The 15,517-nt window shown below is 31.3% G+C and overlaps 1 long non-coding RNA gene across 1 annotated transcript; it reads left to right on the top strand.

Moving 5' to 3' along the window:
* The first annotated feature begins 7,036 nt into the window (after nt 1-7,036).
* LOC133312803 (uncharacterized) lies at nt 7,037-9,366 on the top strand. Its single transcript, XR_009751734.1, has 3 exons — nt 7,037-7,373; nt 7,877-7,945; nt 8,908-9,366. It is a non-coding gene; the product is annotated as an uncharacterized LOC133312803 (long non-coding RNA).
* Nucleotides 9,367-15,517: the final 6,151 nt, after the last annotated feature.

The raw sequence follows: 15,517 nt of genomic DNA, 5'->3' as shown, positions 1-15,517 counted from the left end.
TGATGCACTCCTATTAATTTAATGCACTTGTGCCCGTAGTACAATAATTTTTTTTGTGCTATTGGATGTTTTATCTTTTGAAGTACAATGTCTCATCAACCGTATATTTTGCTTTGAAGCCTATAAGAATCTTTAGGTATTGTTTAATTCACGAAAAAAAAAATTTTACTTAGTAAAATGTAATTACTAGGGATCTACAGGAAAAGTTAGTTATATAAAAAAGTTTAAAAAATATTGTTTAAATTTTACTAGAAAAATGTAATTACTAGGGATCTGCAGAAAAAATTAGTTATATAGGAAAGTTTAAAAAATATTGTTTGGTTGGGTAAAATTTTACCAGAAAAATTGAGTTAAATTACTAAATATGTATTTGGTTGAAGATAAAATATGGATGAAAAAATTTAATCAAAATACAAAATAACCCCCGATTGAAATAACCTTGTATTTTTTTAAATTCATATGGGTTCGATGTGGGACAAGAACCCCACATAGCAATGGCCTGGCACCAACAAGTTGTTGGCCACAGTTTCAAAATATCCAGAATCAATACCAATTACCACCAGCTCCACCTTGAGCAGCAGCAACTTTTCGTGCTACGTATTGAGGTTTCGGCTCAAACCCATTAGAACCTTCAATCCCATCTTCTGCCCTCTCGTTTTTACAGCTTGAGTTTCTTCTGGGATATGAACAGCTTGAAGTAGCATACTGGTATTGATCGGACGAAGACTGGCCAAAATAAGAGGATCCCTTCATTGTACCTAATAAAATCGGGCGCTGGTATTGATTGAAGCAGCTTGAAGTCACACAGCTACTCGTTTCTGGTATGTGGCTGAGATTTTCTTCCTCACTTTAAGATAAAAGGAGGGGTAAATTTGTCTCATTTTTCATCCCTTTTTCAATTTGTCCGGTATTCACAATAATACCATCATCTGAGAGGGCTTATGAAACAGTGAAAAACTCATTTTTTACACATATATGTCGATAGCTGGGGAAGCAGGTTTGATGGAGAAATTTCAGGATATCCTTCAATCAAACGTGGAGAAATGAGATACCCACATGCACTTTGCTGGGATAGTGAGAAGTCTCGAACCAAACACAACCTTAGGGTGACAATGCTAGATGGGAAAAATTTAATATACTATCGTAGTATCTATATTTTATTAATAGAAATATAATATATCAATTGATACATTTTTTGACGAGTGAAAAAAAATAACTTTAATATTATTATTGTATATTTCGAGAAATACATAATTTATAATTTTATTTTGAATTGAAGTCGTACATAGTACTCAATGCAACACTAGTACCAAATATGATATCTATTGGATGAAAAAATCTTCGATATTATCGTCATATGTACATCTCATCAATAGCAACATAACACATCAGCTGATATATTTTTTGAAAAGAGAAAAAAAAAATTTAATATTATAATTATATATTTTTCAAAATACATAATTTGTAATTTTTTTGAACTACTATCATATCCGGTGCTCCGTACGATGCTAATCCTAAAGATGTTCCATTAGTCAAGTTACACGTGTTCATAAAACTACTCACTGATGTTGAAAATGATATGATAGAATTAGACACGGTACAAACAACTAGCACATATCATGATTTTTAGTGAACTCCCAGAATTATTTAAAAAAATGAATAAATATTATTTTGATCATAATAAAATATTAAATCAATTTGATTTTGTGATGACATTTTTTAGCAAAAATAATTTAAATTCATTATTTATTGAAATCAAATGAATGATATATAGCAATAAATATTAGTCGAAAATCAGTTTAATGTCCATATTTTTTTAAGGACTAATTTTATGTTTTGAAATTAAAAATAACATTTTACTGTTTAAATTTTCAAGTGAGTCGGTGATTACTTGCAATTCTTCCCATTTATGAAGACTATGCAAACAAATTTTAATGTCATCACATAGATAATGAGTTAAATTTTTTAGGAGTTTAAATATTTTTTATTGTAATTGTAAAGTCTTTATATCAACTTTAATAATATTTTGTCACATTATAAAAAAGATTATACTTACAGTGGTTGTAATAATTAAATCTCTTTAATAATTTAATAATACATAATTTTATCAATACAAAATTTTCACCCAAACTAAAATTAAAATAAATTTTCATATGTTTAAGTTATTATTATGTAAACAGGTCTTTTACCTAAAAAAATTATTAAGTGGCTATAATATATTTTACTTTTTTTATATTATTTATCAGTTCATTAATTATTCAGCTAATCAAATTAATTTAAATAAAATAGAAACATATAAACAACATTCCATATACTCGAACTTGAAAATACTGATGTAGGTGGAATATCAATTCATGTACTTGGGTGGTAGTGTATTTTGATTTTGACATCTGTGTTTGCTACGTGACAAGAACTCACGAGTGGAAAAGATACTATATGAGTGGACATATTGGAGTCACAAATTCCGCGAGATCCTCGAAATTATTGCTTGTAGAAAGGCCCCCTCAATTATAACATGTCCTTTTTTCGTCATCTGCACAACAATCAATATCTTCAAAAAATTATTGGCATTAGGTGATTATCATGAGTGTGATGTTTTCTATGTAGTTTCTTTACATGGATTGTCTCTTTGCTTGCTATCTTCATTCGTATTATTTTTCCTTCAATTGGCTGTACATTTGATTGTACATCCGTATTATTTGCTTCATTTATTGAATCCCTGTTAATCATATATATGTTTGCTGAAGGCAGTGAACCTAAGAGATGTGACTCATTTTGTCTTAAGAGCCAAGTTCACGAGGGATATGGATTTGGATGCGTAAGCAGTTAATCGATTAAGGTCCAAGTTGAACACTCATATTATGTTCTGAGGGTTTCGTGAAGTTACATGCAAAACCACAATGGAATTTTTTAAATGTGTTGCTTACAAGAGACTAAAAGCAGCCAAGTTAGAAATGGAATCAGAAAGGTTAAGTATGAATAAGTTGAAGAATTGTATGACTAAATTTTTTTATGGAAATTTTATTTGATTGAATTATATTTTAGTAAAAAACTCAAAATTTTGTTATTACATAATTAATATTCTCTTCCACTTATTAATACCAAGTGTAAAATAAAAAAAATATCAATGTCTTATTAATTTTTCACAGTGGCAAATAAAATGAATATTTTTTTATAAAGAAACTGAAAAAAATAATAATAGTTGAAGAATATATCGTAAAGTTAAACATGTACGTTTTTAAAATTACAAAGGCTAATGGCATGTTTGATTTCTATTTTACAAAAATGGTTTTATAATTTTTAGAAAAAAATAAAAAATTTATTAGAAAATTATGGTTTTGTAAAAATGATTTCCAAAATAATATTTATTTTTTTATGTTTTAAAACTAAAATTGAAGAACAACTTAAAATATTTACGAAAATTAATTTTTGATTTTATTATTTTTCGATGGAAATTTTATAATTATGGAGATTGATTAATTGTATTTTTTAAATAAATATAACGTATTTTAAATTTTAGATTATTTTATAATTATGAATATTTATTAATGGCATTTTTATAAGTAAATTATTTTCTAATTAAATTTAAAATAAAATTCAAATAAATATTTTAATTTTTTATTTTTTAGAATTTATATTACACAACAATTTTGAAGAAGTAAAAACCAAAATCAAATTCAAATAGAGCCTAATGATTTGAACTTAAATATGCTATTTCTACATCTAAATCCTTGTATCTTCCCTTATACTCGCTTTACTTTAGGGAGATAAAAAGTAGGTGTAATTGGAATATTTTTCTATAGTAATTAAATATAAGGGAAAATGTATGGAACTATATATAGAAAAAAAAATTCAGAACTTGTGATTACAATGAGCTGAGTTTTTTAAATATTTTTTTTATCTGTTTCATTAACTATTCGACTAATGTAATTCGTGTACTGTATGATATATGACCTATATATGAAACATCTCTCCGTAATTACTTTTTTAATTTTCAAAACTCGAGATATATATCACTGAAAAATAAATTTTTAATCACTTGAATTAATAATTATTACTAGTTTTTTTTAAGTATTTTAATAATCAAATCTCAATAATAATTAATAAATAATCTGATTTCAATAATTGACTCAATTTAAATATCATACCGAAATTAGACAAATTAAATTAGTCCAAAGCTTAGGAGCTGGTGATTGTGAATGTGAAAGTGAATGTGAGTGATGGGAGTGAGAGGGGGAAGTGAGTGACGGTGGAGTCCCATCAGATTCCAAGCCAAGGCGTTGCGTCAAAAAGGGAGACTACGAAATCCTGAGAGAGGAATTTAGTGGGACCCTCAAATCTATGCCATGAGCTGTTGCTTTTTTGACATTTCTCGCTTTTCCTTTCCCCACACACACCCCTCTCTCTTTCTTTGCACTCCCCGAGAAAAAGAAAGAAAGTGACCGAGAAAATATGAGAGAGAATGTACGATAATGAAAGGGTAGCGAGCTAGCTAGCTAGCTGTTGATGATTCATGCAAAGTGCATCCATCCATCTACACGTACAATGCTTCTCACCTTATCCTCCTCCACCCCACTCATCTTTTTTTTTTTTTTTAGAAATAGGCTAAATGGTGGTAGCTCAGTTGACGCATGAAAGCTAAGCAGGTGAAGGTGAGAGCATGTGTTTAATCTCCCCAGTATCACTTTTAAGAGGAGTTTATAACCTTAATCCTGGACCCGTCCCGAATCGAATTAGTTGCGAAGTAATGAACCGTTTGGAATATTTCCTTTTTTGTTTTAATATAAAAACTCTTTTCTCTCGCATTTAAATTTTTTCCTTTAATTTTTTAAAAAAAATTAGTCATTTTCTTAATTTTGCCTTATTGTGCATTGTTTATTAGGTATATGCCATGCATGATCATGTTAATTGAATTTGCAATTTTTCTTTAAGAATATGTTAATTATAAAATATCTACAATTTATAAATGAACATACTTTTTGTTTGTAATTATTTTCATTGAACAAAAATGACGTCAAAATATATATGATATAGTCTATAAAACAACACTAAATAATAAATCTTTCCTTAATTGACAAAGTACTTTAACTCACATATTTCTTTTCCCATACTCCTCTCAAACCTTATTGCTGATTCATTAATCTTTTTACTCGTATAATTCTTGTTGGATTGTGATTTTAAAAAGGAATTAAAGATATTATGCATATTTTGCTTAGTATTAATAATGTACAATTAGCAGCACTTGGAAGGAAAAACAGAAGAGAGCAAAAATATGACACAAAAAAAATAGAGAGAAAAAAAAAATAGATGCATGAGTTTAGTTTGCCGACTTCGTCAATCATTGATTATTAAGGACCCACTAGTTGTTGAGTTTGAAACGACTTGCAAGATCTATTGTTTAATTCATTTCCTAAATTAATATTGGCCCATACAAGTATTAGTTTGTCTACTTCACTCGACGGACCTACAACAGCCCCATATCTTATTTCGTTTAAACAATTAAGAGAATTGAAATTCTTCTATTAGCACGTGTGAGTGGCTCAAATTTCCTTGATATTAGTGCAGCAGATAATTTCTTCCTTCTGATGTGATATTGTGATTGTTTGATCAGTGAGAAGATGCTTTCGAATTGAAAGAAACTTCAGGTCTAACGATAGGCACATGATGTAATTGGGTTAGATATACTAGATAGATAGTTGTATTATAAAATTGTCAATCTGTTATAAACTTATTCAATCATCCAAATTAATTTTCATAAAACCTTCACTTATATTTACTTACTGTTACCTTACAAGTGGTTTCGGCAAGGACCATACAAGGTCAATCATAAAATTTTAGGTTAAGATATGTTGTCCGGTCTACTTATTATAAGCTTATCGTTTAGTCTATTGATGATAGTTTTTTCTTACCATGGGCTATATATATATGTCAGTCATGTATTTAAGTGGGGTGAATATTCGGAGATGAATGCAGGTGCAAATTGGGTTTATTGTCTTCCCAAGCTCATGTTTGTTGGGTATGACTCATATTTCATATGATGATGAGAGTTTTTGTTGTCAGAATCAGCAGAAAGGCAATTGTGATAACTCTCCGACGAGAGTCAGGAGGCAGCGTCCCCATACCCGTAAAAGCTAAGTAATGTTGCGAGCCTATGATTTATTGTAATTTTTCTTTTTTTTAGTAATTTGGGCTTGAGTCCATAAATAGCTGCTGTTAGGGATTTCTAATCCTATTTATATTCTTCTTGTAAATCGATTGACTTTTAACGAGTGGCGGTAAGGTGAATATATCACAGACAAGCTGGACGTAACCTATACTGGGTGAACCAGGGTAAATCGCCGTGTCAAAATTCTCTCCTCCCTTTCTCTTCTATTTTTTTGATTTGTGTGTGATTGTCAATTTCCAACAATTGGTAACAAGAGCTTTAATTTTGTGACCGGGGTTCCTGTGGCAAATTGGGGTTTCACGATTAGGGGTTTTTTCTTGGCATAGAGACTGTAAGAACCCGCACCTTTAAATTATGAATTTAATTAATTTAATTATGAGTTAAGAGAAAAATTCCATAATTGACCTTGAATAATTATGAGAGGGCTTAAATAATTATAGTAAGTGATTAATAATGTTGAAAGTCTCTTTTCTGACGAAAAATGCAGATACCGGTTCTGCTCCACGGTGTAAGTGCGTACCGATGAAGTATCCCGAAAAATTATAATAAGTACATGAATATTTCTAGTAATATTTAGGACTGGTATGTCAAGTTTGGAGTCAAAATAATGAGAATTGGCGTCAGGACTGATAGCGGCTACGTAAAAGCGCATACCGAAAAAAGTGCTGCGAAAATTATAATAAAAATATGAGAAATCCTAGAAGAATGGCTAGGTTTAGAATTTAAAATTTGAGATTAAAAAGATAAGAGGAGCTATTAGTGCTAATACAGTGGGTTAAACTTAAGTGGACTATAAATAGCAATTGGCACATAACCTTAAGTTGATTCTATCAGTCTTCTATGTGCCTTGGCTGCTGCCACCTTCTCCTCTCTTCAGAAAACTTGGGTTTTCTTCCTTTTTGCATCAAAGACTCCACCTTTTCTTCATGAAAACCTTCCTTTATCATGGTGTGGACTTCTAGCTAGCATTGAGGGAGTGGAGAGTGCCTTCTTGAAAGCTTTAGGGTCTGTTTTCTGTGCATTCAAGGGGCTGATATCTTGGTTAAGTGAGTGGAAACCATCTCCTTGGGTGTTGGAGCTTCGAGTGGTGAGCTTTGTGAAGAAAGAGCCAATCTTGTTGCTCATTTTTGTGGCTTTGTAAAGTCAGATTGTTAGAGCTGTATTGTGAGCTCCAAGAGAACCATTGTTTCTGTTTCAAGCCTTGGTGGTAAGCACCATCACCTTTGCCATTGATTTTCTATAGAAAGGATGAACCTTGATGCATGTAATAAACAAAAGATAAGAACTTAAGGGTGGGTAAGGTTTAACACACCTAGAAATGCATGTTGAGCTTCTGGAATCGTTAAAAGAGCAACCTTTGAAGGGATATCTCGTGAAATGCAGAAATTGCATTCTGTTGTCGCGAAATATCCGGATATAGGGCTTGTGATTTCCGGATATGGATATCCGGATATTCCCCTGACAAATATCCGGATATTCTGAAAATTTCGAGTTGGGTATTGTTCTGTTCATACAGAATTGTATATTTGGTTTATGGACCCATGAGTGGTTAATGTGAACCTCTGTAATAATTGAGCTAAATCAGAATCACTTAGATTAAGGCCTATGGCTTTGGGAGAAGCCTAATGACATGAAACGAAAAAGAAAATGTTGTCGTAATGTCATGAACCGCTAGAGTAGGAATGTTGATAAGATTTCTGGTCTAAACAGATTGTGATTGTGCTGTTTCTGGACCTTGGGCTGTGGTGGACTCTTGGCTTGGGATTTATTGCTTAAGAGGTAAGCATTCGTGTCCTCGAATTGATCCGTTGCTTGTTCCAACGACCTCCATGGGAGGATGGTTTATATGCATGTATGCTTTTATGAAAGATAAAATATGCATTGATATATATCTGAGATCTATTGATTTAACTGTTGATGTAATGTATGAATGTGATGTTGATTACTTACACGATCAGGCTGCGACCCTGGTGTGTAAGGCATAAGGCTACGACCCTTATGTTTAGATAGGTCGCAGATGTGCATAAACCCTATCATGTTCCCTGGCCAGTTGAACCGCACTTAAATATGAATTGTATTAGTTAGCTCGTTGAGCAAGAGATATATTGTCATGATTTAAATGCCTTAACATGAACATGCATTTTAATTACTGTTTTTGAACTTATATATATACTTGTAAGTGAGCTTGGGGCGGAAGAGTCCTGGAGGACCCCTTGTCTTACTGAGATTTCTTGTTAGAAATCTCACCCCGTGTTGGGGCACATTTTCAGGTACACGTACCTCTGAGGTTGAGACTTCTGGTAGCAGGAGGCCGGAGTTGAGCTCATTGCTGCATGTTTACTGTTTCTTCCCATATCACATGACTATGCCTATTTTACGTTTTATGGCTATTGTGGTTGAGACTGGATGACTATGTTGTTTTATTTGGTGAGCATGGGGGTTGTTCATGCCACATGATGATTAGCTATGTTTGAGTTATTTGAATTATATAATGTATCAGGATATTTTCTGGTCTACGTGTGGTAGTTCCGTGACTAGATACACATTTATGTTATAAAGATATTCAGTTAGCTTTAATTGCAATTTACATACAAGCAATATTTTGTAAAAGGATTTAGTAATCAACTTGGTTAATAATGATGACGTCATAATTGAAAAGAAAAATTTAGCTTCCGCATTTAATTGAGCTGCGCTTAATATCGTAATACGATAACAATCCGGGTATACACTTGATGTTACAGAGACAACTGCGAAATTGATCTGAAAAAGATGTCGACTGGCCAATCACGGATTGAGGTTGAAAAGTTCGAAGGAAAGGGGTTCGAGTTATGAAAATTGAAGGTGGAGGCTTTGCTCGTTGACAGGGACGTGTGGCACGTGATGGAAGATGAGAAGCCATTGGTACCAACGAAAACTATCAATGACGGAATGTCGGAAAAAGACGAGTCGAAGGAGTCAAAGGAGTTGAAGGCGTGGACCAGAGATGGTAGTCTCCCTAATTAGCCTCTCGTTGTCCGCTGCCCAACAATGGTATCAGAGTCGGGTTGGGCTCGGGCTAATCAGGTGATTGGCTAGAGGTGAGTTTAGTACTTTGAGCCTGTATATTTGGAGTTGAGAGGGAGCATACCAATATTGAGTTTTACACTTGAGGGTGAGATTGTTGGGATATTCAAGTGTGACGAGTTTCACATTGATTGATAATGGGATAAGTGAAGTCTATATAAGTAGGAGGACCTATGTATCCAATGTCTATATTTTGGGTTGTGATATGGTGTCAGACCCATTTAGTATGATTGGTCTAGCTTAACACATTGGTGCCAAAACTACTTTTTGTTGTTTTGAAGTTTCTTCATTATTATAAGTGGTTCCATTTTTCTCATGTTGCTGGAAAAAAATTATCTCATGCAAAAAAAAAAGCCTCTGTAGTATAGATAGTATATAGTTATGATGGTAAAATTATTTTTCTCTCTCTGTCACGTCAGTCAATAATGTCTAAGGAGAGAAAAAAATAATTTTAATATTATAATTATATATTACTTGTAGTATATATTTATTTTTTGCATGAGATAATTTTTTTCTAATAACATAATAAAAGGATTTCTGTGTTATAAAAAAATTATTTTTATAGGAAATATTTTCATTAAAGTAAGCCAAAACTATTTTCAACTGTGTTTTCTATATCATCGAAAATGAAAATAAAATACCTGAAAAGGAAACGCCTAAATGTTTCTGTACTTTTTTTTTCCTCATGACCACTTCCCGTTAAATTCCAATTAGTCAGAATATGATTTCAATCTTCTGTTTAAAAAGTTGTTCATATATGTGCTAATAATTGGCCATATAAAGCTCAATATATTAATCTTTTCTTGGAAATTAAACACTGTTTCTCGTTAAAAATATTAATTTATCTATATTATGTGTATATGTGTAAAAGCTAAAACCGTTATACATGTCGTTCTGTACATGCTTTTAGGTTTCAGTATAAATAGAGCTGAAATCTTCGTACTGTTTTTGACGTTAACATGTTTTGTATTAAAATATAAATAACCTTGGCTTATAGCACTTTCCCCAAATTTAATGCCTAAATTCTGTATCATGTAAAGGTATACATCTTAGTTTGTCTCTTCTTAGCTAAGTTAGGTATTCGGCTAGCCACATACCTTGTCGAATATGAGGCTTTTTGACTCTAAGAACAAAGAGATAGAAAACAGTAATACTTTTAAACCGAGCCGTACCTTTCAACATAAAAAAGATACTTTTTATTTGTTAAAAGAGAAAAGCAAATATTCTTGACTACTTGCTTCCTGGAATATTAAAACCTAACCAAACTTTCATCAAGATGGAGCTTGAGAGCATAGTGCTGCGTACATTTCACCTGAACAATGTAATACTTTGATAAGTTTATTTTAGAATAATGTATTTTTTTCAATAATTTTCAGAGAAAAATAGAAAAAAAAACTTTCTAAAAAAATTGTTACCTTGCACCTCTATTATAAGCCTTTTGAATTTTATACCTCTTAATATTTATGTTAGCGATCAGTCTAAACTCTAAAGTCTAACATTGTATTGTACGATCATTGACATTTTCATCCACATCAAAACCGAATCAAGGTGAATACAATGCACGTGAGAGACACAAAAATTTGTCATGCAAGATGAGGTTGTTCCAAGTGTTTTGGGTCGGTTTGTGTGTCGAGAGAAATAGGATTTCTCACATTCTGTTTGTGGTAAGTAGTATTATGTAAAGTCTCTCTCATTATCATAAACAAGGTACTGCATCAACAGCTAACTATCTAATCTAAAGTCAACATAACTAATATTAATATTGCCTTACGATCGACAAGTACACTCTGACTCAATATAAGTCACCTATATATGTCACTATATTTGAGATTTACAGGAACTTGGATTTCAGTCCCACTAAAAGAGATCGAGACTCTCAATTTCTTATTCTCTTGTCCTCTGTCATCCCTTCCGGTCTACCGGTCTATTGTGATCAAACATTAAACAAAAGTAATTTATCAATATAAAGAAGTTTGTCACATAATTTGTCACCCTTTTCTATTTTTTAAGAAAAGAGTTTACGTCCTCCTATAATATTTTGGACAAACCATTAATTTAAATAAGGATTTAACAATAATAAGATTATAAATCATTTATTAACATAAAATTTATAAATTTAAATAAAATAAAATTTTAAAATCATCACAAGAGAAATGTCGATTTAGGAGTCAATTCACATTTGAATTTTCCCCCTAAATTAATTAAGAAAAGTTTGGTACAGGAGAATTTTTTTTTTATCTGGAGAATTATGATTATCGAGAATATGGTAGAATTTTTTTTCTCGAAAATATTATAAAAAAGTTATTTGGATGGCCAAATTTTTTCCAAGAATGTTATTATTTTTCCGATACTATGTTTGGTTGATTGTAAAATATTGTTGGGAATATGAATTGATTTTATAAACTACCATTTATAATAAATAAAAATAAAACAGATTAAGCCAAAAAAAATAATGTTATTCCACCAAGGAGTAGGCCTTAATACAACTGGCATTGTCTATAAGCCTTCATTAGAATCTGAACCTGAAATTTCAGGTAGCGTAAGGAAGAAAGCTACACTCTTATGAGGAGTACTGTCAGATTTAGGTATGGACATGGATGAACTGAAGAAGAAACACAAAGTTCTCCATGTTGAAACATTTGACTCACAGAAGAAACGAAGTGGCGTTGCAATAAGGAAGGAGACTAACAACACGGTTCACGTGCGTTGGAAATTAAAGGAGCTGCAGAGATGTTCAAATTATATTTATAGTAATGTCACAATGAAATCCCTTGATGAAGAACGGAGTAAACTTGATAAGACAAATCAAGGCATGGCAAGTAGCAGCCTACGATGTATTGCTTTCGCACACATGGAGATTTCAGAAGATTTTGATTACAACGGTAAAGAGAAAGGACGAAGACGGTGCTAAGGAGGGTATTTTGATCTGAGAAATGATCCCCTATTTTTTCATCGGGTAAGGGAAAAAAATACCATATATATCTTGGATGGTATTTTTAAATGAGAATCTGCCTTGTAAAATAAAATGATGGAAAATAATTTTTTCATAATTATTTTTACTCTTCTTCCTATCAAACATGGGGAAATAATTTTCTCTAACCCACTTTTCTAGAATTTCAAAAAAATTCCATTTACCAAACAACTTAATATAATCTTACCTAACATCTTAAGTTTTGGGTTAAATTACATCCTTACAAACTCTTTTCGATCAATCCAAAATATAGTAAGGATGTATACGGATTTTTTTTAAAACGCTTTTTATGATATTATTTTATGTTAAATATTATTTTAAAAAATATTTAACTTATAAACAAGTATTGATTTTTAATTTTTGGTTTTTTAAAAATAACTAATTATCTGAAATTTTTTTATATAATTTTAAATAAAAAATTATTGCTTAATTTTTTTTTTCAAACGGCCTAAATATCTTGTCCTAATTTATTCCGGATTAAAAAGATTTATGGGCCCGGCCGAAACACGAACCCCACCTGTAATTTACAGTAGCCAGTTCGTTGTATCAAATATCAATTTTATGTGTCCTTTCCTCCTCCCCTTCTTTAGATTTCTCTCTCTCTCTCTCTCTCTCTCTCTCTCTCTCTCTCTCTCTCTCTCTCTCGTTCTTGGTAGGTGTACATATAAATAATATTTTACACATACATGATACATTGTTAATGTTTGGATTACCTTATTATATTGTATTTCATATATTTATGATTATGATTTTATTCTTTTATATATTGTTTTTCAAATTTATTTCTGATTAGTAATAATAAAATCATTTAATCAATGTATATGAAATCGTTTTCAAATCCGTCTTCACCTTTTGTTCTCTTATAACATCGGAATATTGATATGAAGTTATTGAGAAGTATAAGAATAAAGAATATTATATTTTTATTTTTTAATAAATAATACTCATTTTTAATTTGATCATTATATATACGGTATGACAACAAAAATAAATATTGAAGACCAAATTAAAAATAATTCTACGTATAGGAATCAAAGTAAATAATTTTTTATAAGAATTAAATAAAAAATAGTGCTGTGTGTATGAGCCAAAAATATAGTTTAACCATAAATTGGTACTTTTTTACAATATTATATATGTATTACTTTTTTAGGCTTTTAATATTGTCCATTGACACAAAGATTTAAGAAATGTGTGATGGAAAATAAGAAATACACACAAATATAAACGCCCTAATTTGAAAAATCAATAACAAAAAAACTCAAAATGTAGTGAAACATATAGTAAACATTTAAATTAAATTCATTTAATCCAAAGACCCTTCATTCACAATCACCTACAAAAACCACCTAGTTCCCAGCCTTTTTAATTATTTTTTGATATATTTAATTATTTTTTGATATATTAGTGGAAATTGAACATATAACCTAATGTAAACTATCCAAATCTCTCATTAGATGAAACCTAATGCCTTAATCGCAACCTTTTTATATACAAATAATGTTCCTCTCGTGATCTATTCTAGTACTTCTCTTTACATCGGCTAATTAGAAAATTCATAAGAATTTATCTTCTCGCAGTATCCACTAAAACTAAAAACAAAACAACAAAGTAACTACAACTTTTTCTAGGAAGTCTAGCTTGTGCACATACTTTTCATAGCATGCTTCTACTATAATTTTATTGTATATATTAGATGTGAGAACCAATGTACTACAACAAAATCATATATTGTAGAGTCACCCTCATCATATCATATATACATAATTATGTAGCCACGAGAAGCGCAGTTTGAGAGACATCAATTATCAAGTACAAACTTCCACATTCACTAGAAACCCATAGGCGAACACAACCATTATTAGTTGAAACATCAATGTCCATTTTACACTCCCGTCTGTTGTCGGAAATTTTGGCCGTAGGTCACAAGGGATTTTTTCTCCACACGCACAGTAGGATAAGATATGCTTTTTATGCATGTGATTCCTTTCAACTGTGCAAGTAACCGATTGCCAAACTAATTGTAAAAGTCATAGCTTTTGTCTTGTGCATAAGTGGCAAAAAAAATGCTGTTGGGAATTTTGCTAAACACATATTGTACTGCAAAAACTAGCCCTTCGTAATTCAGTTTCTGTAACCAACATGGTCTGCTGATGGCAACTTTACGTGTACAGATAATTTATCAGAAACCCAAGCTTGTGGGGTGATGCTTGATCAAATACACCCTGAAGATGACTGAACCAACTTTCTAAGAACATGAGAGATTCAATTATTCTTTAAACGGGCATTGCTGTTAATTAGGGTTGATAGTTGATATCTAAATTTAGATAATATATATTTTACAAATCATAACATGAAAGCACTATGCAATAGTGATCAAGACTTTTGTTAAGGCAATTCAGCAGGTACTCAGATGAATTATTACTATGCGTAAAGTTATATGAGTTATATTTGTTGTATAAGTCGTTATGAATAAGAAATTGGAAGAGTTCTTTCTTTTCATTTTTCAATAGTCGCGTCTCTTTAGTGTGTCTCCGATGACCGTTCATATTTTATATATACCGGTATTTAGTAAATTCAAACCATTTGTTTTTCGTGACTTTTTACCGAAATTATTACTCATTTTTTTCCTTTATTTGTGATTGATTAAGCATTCTTTGTATCTCATGGTATTGTTTTTTCTGATTATACCATTGTCAAAACAAAGTAACCAATTCTATCGTGGGAGACATTAGTCCATAAACTTTGAGCACCGTTAGGAAGACAAAAATTGTCTTTAGGACACAATATTCAATAATGGGCTCGAGTTTAATTTTTTGCAATTTTTATGCACAGCATATTGCATTCAGTTTTTTGTGATTGCACTCTGTACTATATGTGTTTAGTTGTTCATTGTTATCTCACAACACAGATATTTACACTAGGGCTGGCAATATGGGCCAGCCCGCCCCGGCCCGCCACTAGCCCGCCCAAAATGGGCTGGCCCGCCCCGGCCCGTTTTGACAAAATGGGTTGAATTGAGTAACCCGGCCCGTTTTATGAGTGAGCTGGCGGGCTACGGGCCAGCCCGCCTAAAATAAAAAAAATATAAAAATAAAATACAAAAAATTAAATTCTGCATAAAATCACATAAAAAAATCTGCATAAAAGCATACAAAAATCTGTATAAAATCCTAATGTGCTTATGAAACCAAGAAGATCAGTGTTTAATAATCTGCATATAAATATGCATCTTTCAATCCAAAAATAATAATAAAAAAATAAAATCATATCAGGATAAAATAGAATAACAAAACAAGTAACAAAATGTTGTATGA

The sequence above is a fragment of the Gastrolobium bilobum genome, unplaced genomic scaffold (assembly GCF_033153095.1).
Source record: "Gastrolobium bilobum isolate Gb01-03AN ecotype WA unplaced genomic scaffold, APGP_CSIRO_Gbil_v1 utg8540, whole genome shotgun sequence".
Lineage (NCBI taxonomy): Eukaryota > Viridiplantae > Streptophyta > Magnoliopsida > Fabales > Fabaceae > Gastrolobium > Gastrolobium bilobum.
The sequence above is the reverse complement of the archived record's forward strand: the minus strand, read 5'-3'. Positions and strand labels throughout refer to the sequence as shown.